The 22,951-nt window shown below is 39.6% G+C and overlaps 1 protein-coding gene across 9 annotated transcripts in view; it reads left to right on the plus strand.

Annotated features, from left to right (window-relative positions):
• The first annotated feature begins 9,895 nt into the window (after positions 1–9,895).
• The window catches only part of tenm4 (teneurin transmembrane protein 4), a 178,494-nt gene continuing 165,438 nt past the window's right edge, over positions 9,896–22,951 (plus strand). For all 9 annotated transcript variants that reach the window (XM_050072306.1, XM_050072313.1, XM_050072323.1 and 6 more), the window contains exon 1: positions 9,896–10,332. The gene's annotated coding sequence lies outside the window, so the exon portion shown is untranslated. The remainder of the gene's footprint in view (positions 10,333–22,951) is intronic.

Consider the following 22,951-nt stretch of genomic DNA (forward strand, 5'->3'; position numbering starts at 1 on the left):
GTAAGAATAGAAAGTGGTGATTCAACTAAACGAAAACATGCATTTCAGATGCATACTTACTTAAAGCAAAGTTGTTTGAAAATATACCATTTAATTGGTATGTCAACGTAAATTATACTGAGTATTGGTTTTACATAAGGACAGTTTATGATCAAAATGTGAATGTCAACTCACAGTAGGAAGACATTGTCTTTTGTGTCAATTAAGCATCAGGCAATGTGATACATGGCTTCAGTGAATGACCCATACTTATATTGTAATTAAAGCTTTAAATAAAAAGTCATGCAGTTATGACATATTGTGGCCTGTGACATAATCTACGTACGTGCATAATGGGATATGTCACAACTAAACAAAATAATAAAATCCTGAGATAGCTTTATTGTGCAGCTGCTCTAGTATAAACCTTTCTAAAATGTATTGTGAGTCATTTCTTCCCTGTTTCCATTACACAGACACACTTGCTTCAGTATTGTATTTTTGGAATACATCTGTTCTTATAATACATACTGTGTCCACAGACTGAGGCATCATAACCCATATGTTAGGCTGTGACTCAAATCAACCCCTGTAAAAGTAATGATGGGCGGTTCGTGACACGCATGAAGACTCTGTTACGCACCACACTCATTTACAAGCGAGCAGCTCAGCTCTCCCCTGTATGCCAGTCATAACTCAGCCATTTTGTGAGGGACGGTGCAGTGGATGAGGTCAGACCACAGAGACTGCTCGCTGGCTGATAATAGCTGATGGCTTTGAGTGGTCTTCAGAGTGGGATCTAAGCAAAAAAAATCCTGATTACATTCATATTCAGATCATACACCACGAACTGATCAAGGGCTTTTTCTCTACCTCTGGATGAGGCAGCACTCCACTTGAAGACTTGTCTCTCTCAATTGTCTCGATCAATTGCAGATGACTCAACAAGTATCCAGTCTTTCTTCTCCAATTGAAGGAAACCGGATGAGAAAAATGTATTATTGTTGCACTACTTCATGATGACGTATGTATGAGCATCCACCCCTGTATGAGTGTGTGAAATTTATTGCAAGCTAAGCCTACTTTATAATTCATCTCATCTGTATAGCACCAGCATATTTGCATGCATCAGTGCATAAGCTGCTGTACTTTTCAAACAGCTTGCTGCTGAAGGTGTCTCTTGTGACATGTTACAGCTGTTTTCTGCTTAGGGCCACATATTAATAAATGTCAGTAGTGGTGAGCTGGCTTAGGCACTGACTTAATGTACTGCTGAATCGGTGAATTGACCTTAGACCCTGACACCACCGTTCAGCTCATATTAAGACAACACGGTCAGGGCGCTGAGAGCTGCAACTTGGTTTTGACGGACATGCAGTCGTTATCTCTGTTGGCCGCCACTAATCATATGCCTCCACAGAGTAATGGCTCAGGTCATAGGGATGACAGAATTTCAAGGGCAAAACTCACCTAGCGTTTCTGTTTCAGACGAATAAGTCAGCCGAAGCCAAACAATCACGCAAAGCGCAATGTGACCACAATGACACAAGGTGCAATATGCCGCAGCTTTATAAAGTCAATAAAAGCATTAATAAAGTGCTGAAGGGAATCTCTCCAACGGTAATGACAGGATGACACTTCAGGGCGCTTAAGTTATGTTAGGCCTCATGTAATTGCATGGCGCAACTGAGAGCATCTTACTGTATGAAAATGATAGGTTACCACCTCATTTCATTCACCTGCTGATTCCTTATTTAGCAGTATGACCTTACACGATTTTGATACTCAAGTTGACATGAAAACCCAACAGGAGAACAGAGCTGATGGTTGACTATATGTGTTTTGCATGTAAGAAAGAAAATTTATGTTAAGTTAAATTCTTCAACCATTGTACCCCTACATTTTTTATGCACGTTTACAATGTTGAATTTAAAGAGAAAAACCTTATATGATCCTCATACACTGGGTAGTATAAATCAAACCGTTATGCATGATGGACAAAGCTGTAAGCCGCATAGAAATGTTTTTGATTTTCACAGTATTTATAAGAAAAAAACAGTTGATAATTGGGTTTGTGTAAGGTCATTTGTCTCCAATCAAGAAACTGTAATATGTTTCCCGAGAGGTTTAACAAGTACATGGTCACTAACTGCAGAAATCAACACTATCATTATATAAATTCACAGACATTTGAAAGCCACATTTGTTTTACTTCTTTGCACTTTTCCTTTTCAGAGTCTTATTTTTCCCTCACCTCCAGGAGCATTACTGACACTAGTTCTCCTGAGCAAAGAGAATGGTCCGATTAGAAATGATTGCCTGCTTGTCCCTGTTGCCATGTCTCCAAGACTTTCTCACAACCATTTTACATTATCGTCATTCACTGCAGCGATCTTCTCATCTGCATGGTGGCAGCCCTACTGCCAGCACAAGGACAAGAAATTGGACCTCAGCAGGGAGCTAAATGTGCCTTCAATCTCAACAATCCTTTTAATCTTTCATCAATCATGTGGAAGCAGCTCGGAGCCCTGATCCTATTACGGTTTGAGGGGAATAGCTTGAATTGACAAGCACAAGAACTGCAGTATAAGTTTGCCATGCAAGAAAGTTGTGATGGAACCTGAGGTTGGCTTAGCAATTTGATGAGAAAATCCTCAACTGGTATGCTAAAATTGAAAACAAACAAACAATTGGAAGTGGTATTTCACTCGCTGTGAACACAAGGATCTCGAGAGAACATCAGAAAACCAAGAAAGATCTTAAAATTGTTTTCTTAAGCAGCACTGAAAGTGGCCATCACAGAGGCAGCAGGGCCAAATGAAATGTAAACCCTAAACAGGGTCTGAATTTAAGTGTGCTCAGGCCAAGTTGCTCTGAAGTGGCCAATTTACAAATGAAGCAGAAGAATAATGGTTCATCACAGCTAAAAGTTTCTCTAATAGTAAGTTACCGAAGATTTTTAGGTCCAAATGTGCTCTCACATCAAGACTAATGAGCTGGAAAGGTGATTTAGAGTAAATAAGGGTGTCCTTAATACACGGATGGTGCTGCTGTACTGCAACAGGCACTACATCACATACTTGTTGCCTCAGGTTTGTATAGCGACCTAATTGAGATAATGGTGGTTCTTAGAAATCTTTTATTGGGTTCTGATATTGAACCAATAAATTAAATGAATTCCAAATGGTCACACCCTGATAATTTTGTCCTCTCTTTGAGCAATACGTGTTGTGGTTGTGGCTTACAGTTCTTAAGGAATTGGGGTTTTCTGTTTTTAACAAAACAAATAAGTAAATGAAATATAATAAAAATAAATTAAAGACTATCGTGAACAATTTCGCTTTCAGTTTCAAAGCTGAATTAACATTGCAGGGGGCAGCCTGCTTATTTATTTATTTTTAGAATCCCCTCTGATGTGATACCTATTACAAGGATCCTCTTTCAGATTGGATTTTTTAGTGCAGTTGTGTGCCTGTGTTATTTTTCCAGTGTCATCACAACTTGTGCTCTTAGTTTCTTTTCTTACAACCACTAAAGTATTTTATTGCTGGAAAGATGGTCTGTAAAACTAGGTTGTCTATGCAGTAGAAAGTTGCAAATACTTTTGAAATTGGTGCTATATGCCCAGAGAAAAAGGGCCACGGTTGTTGCTTTTGCTTAAGAGGTACAAACCCTACAACTACCAGTATGCAATGTGCTACATTGGACCAATAAATGCCCTCGCTGGTGGATGACATAATGGAAGTTGCACAGTCTAAGAGCGACCAAAAATATGTTTCTGAAAACGTTATAGGTAAGAAATAGGCAATGCAGTAAGAGAATCTTGGTTCATATGTGATCGACGCTGCCTAGTTTTACCGTTTAATATCAGTTTCTTTCAACCTCTGTTAACACGTTACAGGAAACAGTATAGCGTCTGCTACCTGTTCACAAACTCTCATATTACAGCTAAACAGTGCACTAAAATATGTTTCTGAAAGCATTTTAGGCAAGAAATAGGCAGTACAGCAACAGATTCTTGGTTTATATTTGATCAGCACTGCCTAGTTTACTGTTTGATCTGAGTATGGGTTGAATTTGCAAGTGAGTGAGAGGGGTGTCTTTCTCTCTATCAGCTTTTATACTCTTAGTGTCCTAATTTGAAAATACAATCTGCAGTTCATGCAACAGCCCTAGAGCTAGTGAAATGTATACCATAGTTCGTTTACACATACTACCCACGTTGTAATGAAGTAATAATGTTAATATATAGTAATAAATAAATACTCAGACTTCAGACTGTTTTGAATACTTTGTTTCCAACATTTTTTTCTACTTTGATGCTGATGTCAGATTATGCTGGATAGCTATATATGGACAAAAGCTCCATGCACACAAGTGTTTATGTAGCCTACACTGTTACATGCAGCTACGTGCTAATGTCAGGAAAACATTAAATCTTGGTTGCCGGAGTTGCTATTTCCTCTCGAATTCAGATCATATTCCTCCTGGAACATATCCAGCTGTGAAGATTTTTGTTTAAAAGCTTTTATTGGTAATTTTTCACAGTAGAAAATGCCACTGTACATTAATTTCCTGCCTGCAAGTACACTGCTACATGTAGTTACTAGCTAGTGTCAGGGAAATATGTACCCTTTTTCAGCAGCGTTGTTAATTTCTCCAACTTTTAGATTATATTCCTGCAGGAACATCTCTGGCTATACTCATTTAAAGTCATTCTCACAGCTGTAATGATGGTGCAGAGATGCCAAGATTCGGAAGATCCGCAAAGGCTGACTGGTCAGAGCAGACTGGGCTTTTCAAGGAGATGGGCTTAAAGAGACAGGTGTTAAAAGAGGTAAAAGAGAGTGTCTAAAATATAAAGTAGCCTACTCATAGCATACCCATCTCTCAAAATATGTTCTGCTGCAGCACATAAGGTGTTATACAACAAAATTTTACGTGTGCTTTACAGCATTAAAAATATCAAGAATGAAGGGCCCCACATGCAGCATGCCTGTGTTTTCTAATGAGGAAATCATTAACAAAGAAATAGGAGAGTGAAGGGAAAAAGAAGAAAAGAAGACAGGGAGTAGGGGTAGAGCATAGCCAGGCATTCCCTAATTAGGAGTTTTATGGGGCATATAATTTGAGTCACAGCACTAAGCCTTGATTCAAAAGCAAACTCATTTTTTTTCTTTGGATATTACAAGAACACAGTGCTGCAAACTGAAATCTCACGAGTTTATAGCCGCTGAGTAAGTTATTCATAAACAGACTTAAATCTATGATATACTATTGATTAACAACAGTGCAAAAGCTACATGACTTTGAATTATTTAAATGTTTTTATATCATTAACACAGATCAAATAATTCTGTCAACAGTTTGAATGTTATTGATCTGAGATTTGATAAGTCCACTATCTAATGACAAAGTGAACTATATACTGTACAACAGATTCTGATAACAGTGATTATGAAAGCAGACAACCATGCACATGGTACGTTATATAATTGTCACGTCTCAAAACAGGTACTGTATCTCCATCTGGAGTTTTGATGAAGAGAACAGCTGTACAGCTGTGGTATTAATATATTTGTTGATGTATAGCTCCTTGTTCTCTCTTTTGTATAATTGTCAAGCTTATTTCTTAGAGCACTGGGTTCACATTCTTAGTATAAAATACATATTTCATTCATCTTAGTCTTTCCACTTCCTCTGGTGTTTTCACTTCTGTAGTTCTGACTGCCAGGAGCACATTGTCAGATCCAGGTGTAGGACTTCCAATAGACAGTATATTTTGTAGCCATAACTACTGACCTATTGAAACTAATGGAGATACAGACTTAATTCAGGATCCTAAGGGAATAGTGGAGAAATCAATTAAAAATTAAGTGACAGGAATAATGTTCTCTGTTGGCAGAGGTCTGCACTCTCTAAGTGCCTTGTAGTTTTTACTGTGGATATGTTATACTTCTTAAATGCAGTATTGCTTTATGTCTGCCAATGCTTTAACTGTTATCTGTGTATGTACAAATGATTGTTTCAGTTTGTATTCTTATTTATATTCTATTCTCTGTGCTTTTTCCTGCTTCTCTTTGCCACTGCAGTGGCCCAGTTTCACCACAGAGATCATTAATGTTGCATTTTATTTTATTTTAAACCTTCAATGACAGATTTGTTTTCATGGTCATTTGGGGAACAAATTGTGAATGCAACACTGGCCTATCATCACCGTTTAAGCTGATATGGCCAACAGCCAGCAAACAGTTGTTAATTTACACATCCAGCAGATATATGCAACATTATCATTTATTTGGGGTAGCCTTTCTGGCCATGTGGCGAATTGTCCAATATTTACTTCCTTTTAGCTCTGTTTTTGGTCTCTGCCAACTCCTGAGGGAAATATCTGGCTCTTTAGCTGCTAAGTGCTCCACTGTGTGTGTTCACCAGCAATCCTCTAACTCTGTCTGTCTGCTGTTTATGGTGCTGAGCAGCTCATGTACAGTGGGTTTTTCAATCTTTTCTCTGAAAACAGCTGCCTACTGCAGTCAAAATGATGTTAGGAGACCTGACAGTGAACCAAAACAGCAAAGTTGTGGATTGGACAGCTAAACAGTGAGCTTAAAATCAGTTAAAGCTCTGTAAAGCCAAGGGGAAGTGCAGATTGAGGTGGTAATTTTCTGTAGGTTTATTAGTGCGAGTGGCCCCTCCTCCAAAATCTGTGGACAGATTTTGTCAGCGCAAAAGCGTCACAACTGTGAAAGATGCAGTCATGAGACTTAACAGATATGTAGTTCAGATGACAATGAAGGCTGAGTTTGAAGATTGGTGTGGTCCACGCAAGGGGACTGGAAGTAGTAGGGAAGAAAATAGGGAAGGGGCTGTTGCCCCACCCCACTCTGCCACCACCACTTGACACCCCTGTTCAACATTCGCTTTAAGTCGCAGATTGCTGGAGTGATCCCATTGCAAGATTGTTTATAGTTGATGCGTTGTTATTGCTAAAATAATAATTACAGATGTTTTCATGATAGGCCTCCTAGAGATAGTCTTTGAATCGGCAAAGTTCCTTAAAACATGAGTGGTTCTGATCTCGCTAATACCCAATTCGAGTTTGGTGCTGGCTGGATGAAAACAGCTCAATTGGTGTACAATGGTAAATGGACTGCACTTGTATAGTGCTCTCCCAGTCTTTCAACCACTCAACGCGCTTTTACACTACCTGTCACACTCACCCATTCACACACAAGACACACACTGGTGGCCGAGGCTACCGTACATGGTGCCACCTGCTACTCAGTAACCACTCGTACGCATTCACTCATCAATGGAGCAGCCATAGGGAGCAATTTGGGGTTTTGCCCAAGGATACTTCGACATGCGATCTGGAGGAGTCTGGGATCGAACTGTCGATCTTCCGATTAGTGGACAACCCACTCTACCTCTGGGCCACAGTTGTATAATGCAGGTCACCTTATAGAACTTGGCTTTAAAATATGTAGATTTGGCATATGATGTACAATGTTTGATGATTGAGTACAGACCACCACTGTGGGCTACAAGATTTAACCTGCATCAATTTATTTTTTACACATGAGCCACATGAAAAGTAGCGCATAAGCAGTGAATTACAGCTTACCACCTGCAACATGAGCCTGAATGCAGCCTCTCAAACTGAAACTGGCCCCTTTCCTCCTGTTGCCTGGGTCAACGGCAAATCTCACATTCCCACAATGACACGACCACAATGCCAGGCCAGTCCTCAGTTTTACATTTGAAAGCATATTTAACTTTTCACTCATCCATTCACAGTCCGTGAGCAGTAAGACTCTGAGCCTGGCCAAGATTAGCTTTTGGCAGACAATGCAGTGAATTAAAGGCCACACATGGCCCCTCTCTTGTTCTCTGGGTAACCTAACACACTTCCAGGGCCAGGAACTCTTGACCAGTCTTTTTAACCCACAAGGAGAAACTAGGAATTGGAGATAAGTATATGGCAATGGATTTAGGATCAGAACTTGGCCAGACAAAAGTGTTGTCAGATGGAACAAGACAGATGGTCATTTTCCTCGCTAACCTACCAAACTCTAGTGTCAGAGGTTTCAGCAGTGTTTGAGGAAAACACTGGGGCATTTTATTAAATGCTGAAATATTTAGTTGTAAACTAGTACATCAGTGCTGAAACATGTTCATGTAGACTATTTGACCAACAACCTCACAGTTTAAACAGAAAATAGCTAAAACATCACAGTTAATATCAAGCAGATGTTGCTGTTCCTTCCTCTGTTTGTCAAGAATACACAAACAAGTCAAACACTTACAGCTGAGTATACATTTACTCCTAACATTTAATTATTGATGAAGAGAGAGCCTAATTTAAACAAAAATTACAGAAGCAAATCCCTGCCAGGTAAATCAATAGATAAACTAGTTAAATTTAGGGATGCTAAAAAAAACATTCTCTTAAGAATGTTGATAATTATATATAATAATAAAAAAAAAAACCTTCTCCACTTTGTTTCTTTAAATTATGCCTTTGCGTTTCATAATAATATATCATATTTGATAGATTTGGTAGAATATTTGTTGAAAAACTTGCTTATCATTTTCCCAGAGGAAGTTATCGATATTTAAAACAGTTGAACACATCCATAAAACAGAATACAGGAGGTCATTTCACATGGGTTGTGTTCAAATCTGGCACTCTTTACACACTGTGACTTAATGGTACAACACCATGCACCAGTGCGCAACACCAGGTCTTAATTTTGACTTGAAATTATATTTTAGACATACCTCAGTAAATCATAATTATGTTTGTATGGAGGAGGATTAGGGCCACATGTGAAAACTATGAGTTTAAAGTCAGAATTTTGAATTTATTCTCAGAGTACTGCTTGGGTGTCTTTCTTGGCACTGTCGAGCTCCCTTGGCATACTCAAACACAAACACCATATCAGATAATACAAATTAGCACCTCTGATGCTCGTAAACCTCAGGATTTTGACTTTAAAGGTCCAGCGTGTAGGATTTAGTGCCATCTAGTGGTGAGGCTGCAGAACTGAAACTTCTCCCCTGTGTTATGTGTGCTGGTGGTTGACACAAAAATGTGAATGGCCCTGTCTAGAGTCAATGTTTGATATGTCTGTTGTAGGCTACAACAAGGCAGACTCTGGGGACGTGGACCCACACCCTATGTAAACTATGCACAAAAAGTAAGGAAATCTGTGTTTGGTAGATTATTTCTTTGTAGTAACAATGCTTCTTGGCAATAAATCTTCTACCGTTGGAGAGTCTGTTTATTTCCCTTTTAAATGCACATTTGTAAGGAACGTGCATTTGTGGGATGAGCAGTAGAGCTGAGTACAACAAAGAATCTACCAAACACAAATGTCCTTACTTTCTGTGCTTAGTTTACATAGAAACAGCTCATTCTAAGGAGGCAAAAACATAACTGTTCTTACTTTTGGGTGATCATAAACTAATGAAAACAAAGTTGTATATGTTACAAAGCATTTCTGCCAATATGCTCCTAAATCCTACACACTGCACCTTTAAACTCAGAACTTGATTAAATGTTTTGCATGTGGCCCTAATCCGCTTCCATATGTTTAGAAGCCCGCACTACTTTGGTTTGTCCCCCAGACTTGTTCATCTGATGGTATATTTTCTTAGATAGAAAGGCCTTCCATAAATGGGGGCAATGGAATACAAAAAAAAATGTGTTGAAGATTAATAATACGGAGGCCAACTCTTTGCACATTGTTATCATATAGGAAAGCCCAGGTATTTTTTCGATCTTGAAAGACGGACAGAAAAAAACAAACAGGCAGATATTTGGAGGGACTATGTCTTAGTACCGAAGGGGGCGACCACGCACAGTCGCACTCTCATCCCTGCTCCAAACTCGTAATTGTAAATCGTGAGGGACCACGCAGCTTGTCATTCCCCGGCATATCGGCTGGCGTGTCACCTTATCTCCCACTCTGTGTCCGGGGACTATTTCACATATTTCTCCCGACGGATTTTCACGGCGGTTCAATTAGGTGTGTGCATGCTAATGGGCATCTCGGTGGTCTGCCTCTCGCATCCATGTGTGCCTCTGTGAGAGCGCTGTAAGCAGCAGCAGCAGCAGCAGCAGCAGCACCTTGGAGCAGCAGAAGGAGGAGGAGGAGGATTTTTTTCTGCCGTACCGTGTCGTGCACAGTGGAAATACACTCGCCTGCTCTGGGTACTATCAAAACGAAAGGGAGGGAAGAAGAAGAAGGCGACGAAGTAGAAGCATAAGGGCTTTTTGGGGGCATCTCAGACTATATTGGTGAATTGTCAACGGGACAGGCCTGCTACATTGGATGTGTCTTCAGAATGGTAAGATTAATTTTAGTAAGGATTTTTTTTTGCCAGTGTTGCAGAAAAACACAGACAGCTGCACACAAGCATCATGCAGTAGCGGAGCATATACGGAGAACTAATGTAGGGAGCCGATATCACTTTCACCACAGACGGATGTGTGCTTTATCTCTTTGCATATGCACCGTTTTGTTTATGCTGTCTTTTTACAAAGCTGCCCGTTTACCCGCACGTTATTCTTCGGACAGGGCGAGATTAACGGCGCTTCGTGAACGGTGCAGCACGGCAGGCTACCTGCTCCTCGGTTTTTAGCAGCCTTAAGGGTTTGTGGACCGCCTTAATATCGCACTGTGTGAATGTGATAGCCAGTAAGGGATCGAAAAGTCCACAGTTGGCGTTCAAAGCAGGCTCAGGAATAGGGATGGCTGCAGCGCGTCCTAAATGATGGGAGAGAGGTACATAAATAACGGATGAAGACGGAGAAGGACTTGCTCTCTGAATTCAGAGGTATAGGTGAAAGTGCCCTGCTGTATGAAGATTAAATATGTGCACAGACCTTGTCTTCTATCACTGTCTGCACAGGCTGCGGGTTACATTACTACAGACGCTGCTTTTATTTAAAGGCGTAGAGAGGACATGTAGATGTGTTGTGGCAGGGATTTGAACTGTAGCCCCCTCCCTTTTTTATTACAGGTGAGTCCATATTCAACTTTGTAGTAGCCTCTATATCGTAGTGTTACAGCAGTACCAACCTAGTGGATTGTGCCTGCTGGTTTTAAATGGAGAAATGCTTGGATGAGGCGTAAGGAAAACTGCACAGCTGTTAGTTTATTGATATAACACAGTAATAATAATAACAAAACAATAAATCATTAACCAGTTATACTCCCATTATTAAAATTTAGATTTACCACAATTTAATTTAATTTTAATTGCCTTCTTTTATGAGGCAAAGCCATAAAAACTGCATCATCACAGGGGGTCACAATCAAACCAATTTAAGTTAGGTGGGATAAAATAAGAAACATCTCCATTTGAATGTTCTGCAGTTCACAAACATTTGAGACTGGAGGAGTAAAAGCGTGAGTAGGACCCCTGGGAGTCATTGTTGGGGCCCTACACACAGCTCAGACCAGCTCTGCACTCTGATTGGGCAAGTTGTAAGACTAACACACACACCACTGAGTGTAGTGATGGTGTTGTACTCATGCTGGTAGTAGATTTTGGTCGTACGCTACATCGCACCAATGTAAAGATTACTGGTGTTATATATTAATGGAGAGTTCTCTAGGAATGAACAAAATTATACTTGCAAGCTGTGTAAAAAGTAAGGTGAATTGGTGTTTGACTGAAGAGAATTTAACACCTTTATAGCACAACAAAATCTCAAATAAAATTCTAGATGCCATAAAAAAAAAGTGCGTTTTGTGCCATCATAATCTAATGGTTTAAAAATTTAAATTAAGTGGAAGGAAAAAAAAACTATCAGTCTGTATTAGCGGCAAACTTTTCCCACGACATGCTGCAGAACCATTAAAAATCTACTCTCGATGTGTGGGAGATTTTTTTTTCTTGCACATAACAGAGCTCACAAGTGCTGCCATTGGCCATAGCAGGTTGCTTGACCTCAGATATTAGAGGTTAAATCCAAGGGAATCCAGGGGTCCTCCATCCTCCATGGCAAGTGTTTGGTGGAGTCATCAAATGAAAAGTCTGAAGTTGTTAGGTCCCGTCGAGGTTAACCTTTGTAGAACAAGGCTGCATTCTCCCAGTTGTCTTTGTCGTGCTGATGAGCTCTGAGAAGCAGCCTCAGCACTAGTTCTCTGCATGATAAGAGGGGAAACAACCCTCCCTTTGTGATCACAAATGAAAAATCTGTTGCTTGTCTTTTCGCCTTTGTTGTTGTTTCATTGTGAACTGAACACACAGCTATTCTCCAAAGGACAGAATGCTGAAAGAAAGATGACATGTAAGTTGCAGTTGGACCTTGTTATATTCCATAAACGATTGTTGTGTTTGAACTAACGTTGGCAGCGTACGGGGGCAGAACGATGACAGAGAGGAAACAATGAAATGCCTCTGTCCCTCTGGAGTTTTCCAGGGGGATATTGTGTATTTCAAGTAATAATTGTTGTGAGAACTGTACGGTCATCTAGGGAGGGAATGGCTGCTTTTGAGGGAAATGAATACTGTGGTTTGTGAAGACTATGTTCTCCATGATCTTCTGTGGCTCAGTGGGAAGAGCATGACAATAGAAATAATCTCATGTTAATTTGATGTAAATTATTACCAGAAGCATTTACCTGTTTGCACCAGAGAAACTCTTAAAATTAAACTAAATTGACCTCTGTCAGTAAGTAAAAACTACTATATTTGATATTTAAATTGTAAATATGCTTTTCCTCTTACTTTGTACTGTCAGTGAGCCTCATATTCCTGCTTTTTTCACTCAGCAGCATTGAGTGCAACAAAAGGAGAGGTGAATTTTCTAGCCCGGAGCATTATGTTTAGTTGAAGCTGCAGTCTGTCATCTTGTGATTTATCACACATAGAACTAATGGGTAGCTGTCACAATTACACCACTTTATTGGACATGAAAGCTGGGTACTGCATGCCCCCACCTCCTCTCTCTCTCCCACAACCACTCACACACACACACACACAACCCCCTATTTTTTTCAAATGTTGACAGCACAGCTCCAGACTTTGTGTGATAAGTTGAGGACACTGCAGAAATCAAAAGCATGTGGTGTTACCAAGTGACCAACTGATTGGCGCGAAGCAGTTTTTCTTTGTGGATGGTCACCATTTTCCTCCTGTGATAGCCCCAACATACAGACATATACAGAAACCTCCGATTTATGTGTGCAACATTACAACAAATCTCTGTTTTGTGCTTTATGTGTGGCATTGTTTTAATTTGACAAGCAGAGAACTGAAGTGGAAGTTATTTTTGTGGCCATTGTCGACCTGATGTGGGTTTTAAAATAGAATTTGTTTGATGCAGTATGTGTGTTCTGTGTGTTTTAGCTCCTTCAGAAAGCTTTATGGGTTCCTTGTGAGATGGCAGATTAAAAAATTTAAAGTGACAGGGGAAAACACAGACAATTTCACCTTAGTGTTTTTAGCTCCAATATAAACATACAGAGGAACTTAATTTTGCTGTATTGATGCTGTAACACTGCTGCACTGACTTCTGTTCATTGAAACCCATATCACTGGTTACACAAAGAGAAATCCAAATTCCCCAATAATTCGCTTATTCAAAAAAAATGAAAGAAAATATGATGTGAACAAACAAACATCTGATCTCACATCTAAGTGTGCTGAATTTCTTGAATTTTGATGAGGGATAAGCCAACTTAATATCAGTGTTAGACGTGATGAGATTTGGGTGGATGTTTTAGATGTGTCTCCACATTCTCTGTTATTCTGGAGAATTGCAGTGTTCATGTTTTCCTGTAAAACTATCAGATCCATTTGTCAAAGAACTGGAATCTTACACCTGTTTGGTGCTCTGGAAGTCAGAATCACTCAAACAAAGTACTTGAGGAGTGAGGTTGGGCTAGAAATTATACACTTGAGCCCCCAGACACAGTGTAGTATTTCTCCTCCTGGGCACATGGCAACAGACTCCCCTTTGTGTCCGACATTACATAGTATGCATGTAGCAATTTTTAAGATGACTCTCATTGCTGCGGAAGCTAATGACAATCCGCAGGTGTGGTACTCATTATCCTTACAGACATTGCTTTGATATATTCTTGTCTGCTCAGTGCCACAGTGGAGCATTATCCTGCATGTGTTTTTCTTAAAATCTGCTCTGCTCCCCATATAACTTAAGATAATTTCAGAATACTTCACAGAGCAGAGATATGATGCTCAGAGTAGACTGGGGGATTCCTGAGAGGTGAGAGCACATCTGCAGTGATGACCATTGTTGGAAGTCCCACCTCGTGCATTAATCCTGCATCTCTTACATTTATGACAGAAACAGTCCTTTGTGTATGTTAAGACGAAAGTTTTTTTTTCTCCAAATACTTTAATTTGTGAAGGATGAAGAAAAACAAACAGCATTTTCTTAACTTTTTTATTGGTTAGCTGTTGTTCTATTGCCACTGGCTGCTTGTAGTTCTATTGCCTGCTCCAGTAGGTGACACATGGGCCGCGTTTTCACCAAATGCTTTTGGTACAGCACCATTAGAACCAATGCATTACCCATATGGACATGTACCTAAACCCTTGTTCTGTTCAGTGTTTCCACCCCAGAAAGTACTCTTAAATGTAGGTGGAGTTGTTACTGGATAGTCATAGCTGCATCACTGCTCCGTCCAGCTCTTGCCGTATTTTCTCCTAGCAGATGATGCTGACAAACTAGGGCTGAAATTCTACCTACCCTTCGACCACACATTGGTTGATGAGGGGAAAGAAATCTGCATGTTATCTAGATTAACTATATCGCCACAGTGCACTGAGTGCTCAACGTGAACTCTGTGTTTGGACAAGTGGAATGCCTCAAGTAAAAAATGAATATGATCTCTAATGTAATATTATCTGAAATTAAACTGCATACTTTAACACCTTTCTACCTGAGCTGCGTACGCAAGCACTAACCACTGAACAGGACTGATGAGACTGATGAAAAATCTTACATACTGGACACCGTAAAAGATAATTCTGGAGTTGACTACGTCGTATCCAACTTAACATAACTAACTTTAAATATCTCACTGCATGCGAGAGAAAGAATCACTATTTTTAACCCAGAAGCTAACGATAGCCATCCTGCTTCTCCAACAAGGGAACCGGTGTGATCATATCCCTTTAAGAAGCTTTGTAATCCCACCTTGGACCGTAGTATCTTTTTGAAGACTTAGTAAAATTATCCAGAGTGATAAAATCTGACACTGAATGTCTTCTGCGATTATTTATCCGATTTCCAATTAAAAATAAGAGTTGAAAAATGTTTAACTTTGGGTAAAATGCAGCACTTGTCACTGTCACCAGTAGTCCAATCACAGTGCAGAAGGCGTGGGACAAATACCATAGAGACCAACAGGCACAGAGGAGAAATACAAGTGCTGAACAACGTTACTGCTGTTTCCAGCTGGGAAAAGAAAGGCTTTGATGGACACGTGGCCTGATTAAAGCAACATCAGTGACTGGTCAACCGGTGAGACTATGGTCGGACATAAACATATCAACCAACCAATCGACCAGAACTTTACACCCCTAAGAGGAAAGTCTGCACCTCGTTGATCAGCCACCGAATGGGCTAGCAAACCAACATTTTCAGAACATGAAAAGAACAGGCTGGATTGTCTAGAGTCAATGGAATTTTTAATAATAGTGGGTTTGTGCATTTAGTCTATATAGAGCAAGAGTGACAATTCTCTCTTGAACAGTCAACAGACTGCAGTGATTCAGCTCCACCTTTTAGTATTGGGTCAGTGTGCTAGGTACCTCAAAAACATAACAGAATGGGATGGTCCTGTTAGTACCATCCACAACTTTTTAGAATGAAAACGCTTTAGAAAAAAATACCCCTCTCTTTTATCTAACAAACTGAACTGAACAGAACTGAACTGCTTGGTGGAAATGAGGCTTTAATGATCACCAATTCATGATACAGCCCTTTGGGGATGCTCAGAGTTTTGATAACAGGGTGTGTAAGAATAATGGCCAAAGGACATTCCCTCAGATGTAGGAAATCGACAAACAGGACAGACAAGACCTTAGTATTTTTTCCCCCACAATTTGAAGGGGGAGTTTCTCACAGGCAAACACTAGATAACTAGCAGAGTTCCAAAGGAAGCAGATTTACGGAACACATGGCCCTGAATTTCAGATGTGGTGTGGTTAGAGGGGCAGTTGTTAAAATGAAAATTGAACAGTGGTTAAAGAAGCTGAAGATGCACTTAAAAAGGTGGTTGCTCTACAGCCTTAGAATTACTCTAGAATTAAATCAGTCCCTTCTTCAGTCTTAAAAAACTCCATCTTTGAAATTCACAAAGCTGCTACCTTCGAGTCAAGTTTATTTATAGAGCACATTTAAAAACATTGAACACTAACCAAAGTGCTTCACAAAGAGATGAAATAAAACTCAGAATTATCAAATAAAAACACAGGAATGATCAAATGAAAACAGTCATAAATAAGAGAATATGAGTAAATTAATAGCAACGTAAAAAATCATGATACCAGTATAACACAAAGAGAATTGCACAAACAACAAAATAAAATACAAACAAATAAAAACCAGAGTGCAGAGCACAGACACACTGCAGTAAGATCTTTACATTTGTACAGCCAAAACAAGTCCTGTAGTCTGCTTATTTGTCTTTGATTCTTGAATTTTCATACATTACGAGGTAGAAAGTATAATAGTGCTTTCGACTGACAGTGTCTCGTTCCCACTTTTAAACATGGTTCTGGACCAGTAATGGGATGGGATGCTATCTCTGGAGGGTCATTAGATCTGATGGTTGCCTTGCATGGTTGTTAACAGCCAAATAACATGAGGCCATTTTACAGGACCAGGTGCACTTAGTGGTGCCAACAATGTTCTCTTAGCATATCCCCATATTCTCAGAAGTAGCAGTTTACGTGCACTATAGAGACATAAATCAAATGCTGATGAGGCTAGCTAGATCATAATTGCACTAGTGTGACTAATGAAAAAAAGTTGGTGTTGGGCAGATTCTGCTGAAATATGCAAGTGAAATGGCTGACAAATGTGCAAATAAAATGGAGACCTGTGGCAGCAAATTAAGTTAGCAGAGAAAGTCCAAAATCCCCCAGTTCAGAAATTAAATGTCAAAGTAAGCGTCATCAAACAATTTGCTCTAATCGAGGAGATTTGGCATTGCTGGCCTTACAAACCTTTATGTTTGATTGCCCATCATGCACTAAAAAAAACCTCTCCACTGATGGAGAGAAATTGAGGCTGACCATTTCAAACTGCTCCCAACTACTGCTCACAGTCTGACTCTGCCCAACTGTCGGGTCAATGTGTTTTACACCACTAGAGTTAAATGCACTGCAGCAAATTGCCCCACTCGCGTTGTTGTGTATATGCTGTGGCCTGCCGCAGCCATGGACAGCAGATAAAGAGGCTAGTAATTTGATGACAGAACTTCAACTCGTGTTCAACTTGAAAAAAGTGACAGGAATAATAAGATGTCCTTACAGTTTTTGAAGGTCACATTATGAGGGCGATTTAGCTGACAGGCATCACGTTCCTTGCAGCTATCAGACTAACAAAGTGGCGTCTTATATTTTCTGCTTCTTGGAATCCTCCCATCAGAACAGCCTCCCCAGTGGCATTTCATCATGACCTGGATAATCTTATGCAAGATAGTGAAACGGCAGTTAATTTGCAGGTAATTAAACCCTAGTGATTTACAGTTGGAAAAGCAACATATACAGTAAGGCTGCCGTCATTATGGCTGTGTAATGTTTTGAATGATAATATGGCTAAAGCACTATCAGGATTTTTCATTTTTTGAAATGAATGTATGCCAAAGCAAGCGTATATCCAAAACAGTGCATGGATTTATAGGTAAGTGGTGGCAGCTCATAAAAAAAATGATATCTCCTGATCTACTGATACAGAGTTGTGAATGTGGCATTTCACCTATCACAGCAGTGAATAGTGAGTTTAATAAACTGCAATAATGTCTTTGTTTTCAGGAGTACTGTGCATACTGTCAGCTTGTCACATGAACATGAGATTTTGTGATTTTTTTTTTGTGTCATTGAGGGAGCAGTTGCGTCTGTAGTTTGTAGTTAAAGCAAAGGATGCTTGGTTGTTCTTAAAAGAGAAACTGTTAAGGATCTGTACACATTTTACAATGAGGTATTGCACTCATGGTTTCTTTAAACACTGAAGTGTCAGCTATGTGTAGTGCATGCCAACTGATGTATTTCTTTTTTAATTTTTTAAGTAACTCCAATAAATAATAGGGTTGTAGCCCATCGGTTTCATCACGATTCGAAATTCTATCAATTCTTTGGACAACGATACAATATTTGCTGATATCACAAAGTCTGCCATGATGCGATTTAGATACGATGCCATTCAGGGGTTTGCAATCGATATGAGACGATATTATATACCCATTTAACACAATCGATTATAGAAGAAGCTGCCACCCCTTCTCTTCGCTTTTGGCCATAGAAGATAAAAACAACACATAAATACTGACTCCACTAACACACACACTTTCATTTTAGCCCAAACCCTCATGATTGTCTGGCTTAAAACCCCGAAGGCAAACTTCTCAACAGTCAAAAACAACATCATTTAACAAAGGTATAAAATTCAGTTCAGTAATAACTGTCAAGCTTCATAGACATGCCAGTTGTTTTTTGCAAGTCACCCATTATTAGCTCAAGCATGTTTACATTGCATAAATTAGCCTAGCCGCTAGTGGACGTTCTTCCGTTCATAACTTTACAAATAACGTGTTATGTACATACATGTATTAGCTGTGCTTGATTAACAAAAGATCCCTCTGAATGTTCTAATCATCGTGCTATACATCTTGGTTATTTAAATCTTTGTAATATGTTGTAACATAACAGTCCCTATTGATCTGAAGGTCATTTGTTGGTTTTGACAGTGGTTGCGTTGGGTAGACAAACAACATGCAATTTATATACAGTCATAATACATTAATGACAATGGCTGTTTTGGTTCTAGCTTTCAAGCTTTTCAAAGTAGGCATCATGAAAATGGTGCTGTGTTGCCAATTTCAGGCATGACTGGGGCAGGTTGACTGAAATTTTACTATTTGGTATTACAGACCATTTGTAAGGTTTAACTTGAATTTCTGTCAGATCCCATGCTAATTTGTTGCTGTGAGTTTAAGCCGTGATTGCTACGACAGAGGTGTTTTTAAAGGATACAAATTAGGGCTACATTAAAGGGAAGGTGCAGGACATTTAGAAGCTTATCATACTCCTCACTGATTAAGCCCCCTCTTAAGACATTAAAACATTTTCAGATCAGAGTTGTTGTCTTTAATAAGGTTGGCATCGGCTTCCTGTCAGCATCTGTTACTACCTTGTCTTCCAAATTGCAGGCAAGTGATTTTATATGCTTCTAAAACTGCAGGGAAAGTTAATAAGTAATATAAGGATTTAACAGGATATACTATATGTAGTTAGCTATGATTAAAGGGATCATTTTTTTCATTTTTTAGCTTCTTTTTTTTATATATCTCTCTCTCTTCCTCAGTAAGACGATCACACACATTTTTATGCATCTAGATGTGCAGCTTGAAGGTATGTTAATTCAGCTCATGGATGTCTATAAGATAAAGTAGCAGCTACTCTCAAAAGCAAGGAAATACACCTTCTCCAACACATGGGGTTTATTGCTTGCCACAACCTGAGCCCTTAGACATTAAAGGAAATGACATAAGAAGGGCATCCAAAGTTTATAAGCTTAGTTGGAAAGAAAACTAGTAAAAATCTTACAGACTGTATGTACTCATAAAGCCAGCAAGGGAACAAAGTTCATTTGATCACCAAAGTACTCTTGGTGAACATGCCAGAGTAACCACACCATCATAGACAGTGTAGTCTGCATGCAGCCATGAGGATGGCTCTGGAAACGTTTATTTGGGCAGAAGAGTGATGAAATAATTTTGTGGTCTTTAGTCTGTGTGTCTCACTAATCCAGCAATCAGATAGTGTCTCACGAAGGAAACTATTCCCCTTTGATTATGTCCATGTGCATGTCACTTCACGTCAAGGGTCAGCTTTACAAGTGTTAATGTTTGACAAGAGATAAGTGACATGAGAAGATTCCCTCTGTACTGTAAAGGTCTCGGGCCAAACTTTTGACTGAAAACTGGCTCAAACTGGCTGGCTGTGTCTGAGACATCGGAGCGCTGCCAACAGGGCCTTTTTTTCCATCCAACCGTACACCAGGGTGACAACCATGACAGGATGTCATGATTGTGCCTCATTTTTTAAAATTCAGTAACAAGAATTTTCAACCCCAGCTCTTTAAAAATTGACTTCAGCTTCCCCAATTGTGCAATTTATTAAATCAAACGGGAGTCTTGTCTTTGTTTTTGCAGAAAACTGGCATATTTTTGAGACCTGCTGTACACCTGCATAGGGAGGTTTTCAGGGGCAGGGGAGTGCTGAAAAGGAGTTGTCAATATATTTTGCAAGTGTTAGGCAGCAAAGTGGAGTGATAGCTCTCAAGGGGGCTGGCCTTAAGCTGTTATTCTATAAATATTAATAAAGCCCACTAGCCTGCCTGGAAGGAAGCTAACAGTTTGCTCATGTCACAGACTGGGCTTCAATGTGACAAGTTGTGAAAAGAGTGATGAGATGACAAAGAGGCAGGAAGATGACATTTAGTGACAGGCCTCATTTTTCAAATATGAAATCACTAAAAATGGAAGCTGAGTCTGCTGACCTCTCCCTTAGAAAATTGTGACCCAGCAAACAGTACCTCCTGTGGGTTTAATGTTTTGTTTATTTATTGATTGATTGATTGATTGATTGATTGATTACTTTTTCAGTCACCACCATTAGAAAATGCAATCACATAAATCATTGGAGGAAGTTGCCAAAACATTGATTGACTGATTGATTTTGGATGCACTTGAAGACGGCTCTAAAGAAATGTCAGCAGTGCTGGTTAATTAAAGAGAATGTCTTAAGCAACTTGAGGATTGTGGATACTTTCTAGGTTTACTTTCTCACAAATTACAAAAACTACAAAATCTGATTACTCTTAGATTAGTTTGCCTATTAATTTCAGACACAAATAACCTCATGTCTGACCTATTTCCACGAAAGTATCTGCAGTCTGGTTATTGTGGTTTTTACTTTTCTTTCTGCAATCAGAGCACGTGAATCTCACAGTGGCCTGTTTATCCACATGCCGGCTTAGCTGGAAGACTAATGGAACCAACAACGTAGACAGACATAGAAGGTGTTGGCTGCTGCTGACATTGCTCTGCCAAGATGCACTTGTTGCATGCAGCTAAGCCTAAGCAGCAACATAGTGTTTTGGCATGCTGATAGATGTAGAGCATTTGCTTTGTTTCTTGTATGATCTGCAGTAAATGCAGGTGTTGTTTCTGTGACAGCTGAAAACAACAAATTCAAAACCATCCATGATATTCATAAAACAAATGTACTAATGGTATTCATGAAAATGGTGCAATTGTTGTTTGTTTTCTCTGGTTGGACCCCCATGCTATGGAAGCCCTCAGAGGCAAGGTGAATTTTAAACATTTATTTAGTGTTTTTTTCTTAAAATGCATTGCTTTTACTTTGTTATAAGCTCATAAGGCTAGGGTAGTAGAAACAGACCTTTGCGGCTCTCGCTCTGTCCTCCTTGCCTTTATGGACAGTGGCCCTATCCATGAATCTATGGTGCAGAAACAACAGCAGAACAAAACCCGGCTTGTATTTGAAATGCGTGCGCTAGGCTAATCAGATGTTTATGGTGGTATGGTATCAGTATCAATGAAATAGAATACTACAGGTGCCACTGCACAGTTCTGTTATGTTTTACAGTGGGCATTTGTAGTTAGTTAACCTTTGTTTATGCTACATTTGGCTGAACTTTCAAGCCATTTGTACTGTGCACTAAGCACTCTCTTTCTAGATGGCTTTGTCACTCAAAACAGCCTGATTTTATCTCCTAGTATCTCCTCCTATCTCCTGGGAGATCATATCTCCCACATAGGAGATAACATCCTGTATGTAAAAGATAGCACCCTGTATGTGGGAGATAGTATTTTGTACATAGGAGATCCTGTACGTAGACGATAACATCCTGTATGTAGGAGATAGTATTTTGTACATAGGACATAAGCAAAGGTTTTTGTCAACATTTCCAGCATAAAAAAATCATCCTGCCTTTCAGGGCTTCCGTACCACGCTGGCATTGCAAGAATAGAAAAGTTTTTTAGAAAATGAGTGCCAAAGTGCCAAAAACTGCAGTTCATTGAAAGGCCAATTGAGGCAGGCTCCAGAAGCAAGTCAATTCCCATAGACATCTATATTAAAATGGCCAGCTTTAGAGCAGAAATAAACATCGTTTGCAGTCAGGTACAAAAAAGGTTGTGGTCTCTAATTTTCCCCTTCATGACAACTGTATGGGGGGTGAATTTTTATATAACCCACCAGTTTACATTTCATTAAGGCTTAAAGTTCTGCATTTATAAGGGTGGGCCACTGTGAGTGACAGGCTGTCTGGTGGTAGTGTCCTCAGCTTCTTAGTCAGATCCACCCCTCACTGCTCCACAGCGCCAGCCTCTCATCTAAATATGGTCAGTTTGGCTCTAAAAATCCAGGATGGATGAAATGCCAAACTTGAGGCTTTAAAACAGGAGTCCACAGACCAATGGGTGACGTCACGATAGCGACACCCATTATTTTTATAGTCAATGATACCATTGCACTGTGCCTTTATGCAGCTGTTTAAGACCTGAAGTATATAGGTTGTTCCACATTTCTTGCCCTCACTTGGTTTCTGCTGCAGCTCATGTTGAGCTGTCTGTTTTGATTGATCTTTGCTGCTTTTGAATGATGTTGTTGTTACTGGCCTGCACCCAAGTCAGGCAGCTATCTTAGTGACATGCATTGTCAGTTATCAGAA

Source organism: Epinephelus moara, chromosome 2 (assembly GCF_006386435.1).
Source record: "Epinephelus moara isolate mb chromosome 2, YSFRI_EMoa_1.0, whole genome shotgun sequence".
NCBI classification, from domain to species: Eukaryota; Metazoa; Chordata; class Actinopteri; order Perciformes; family Serranidae; genus Epinephelus; species Epinephelus moara.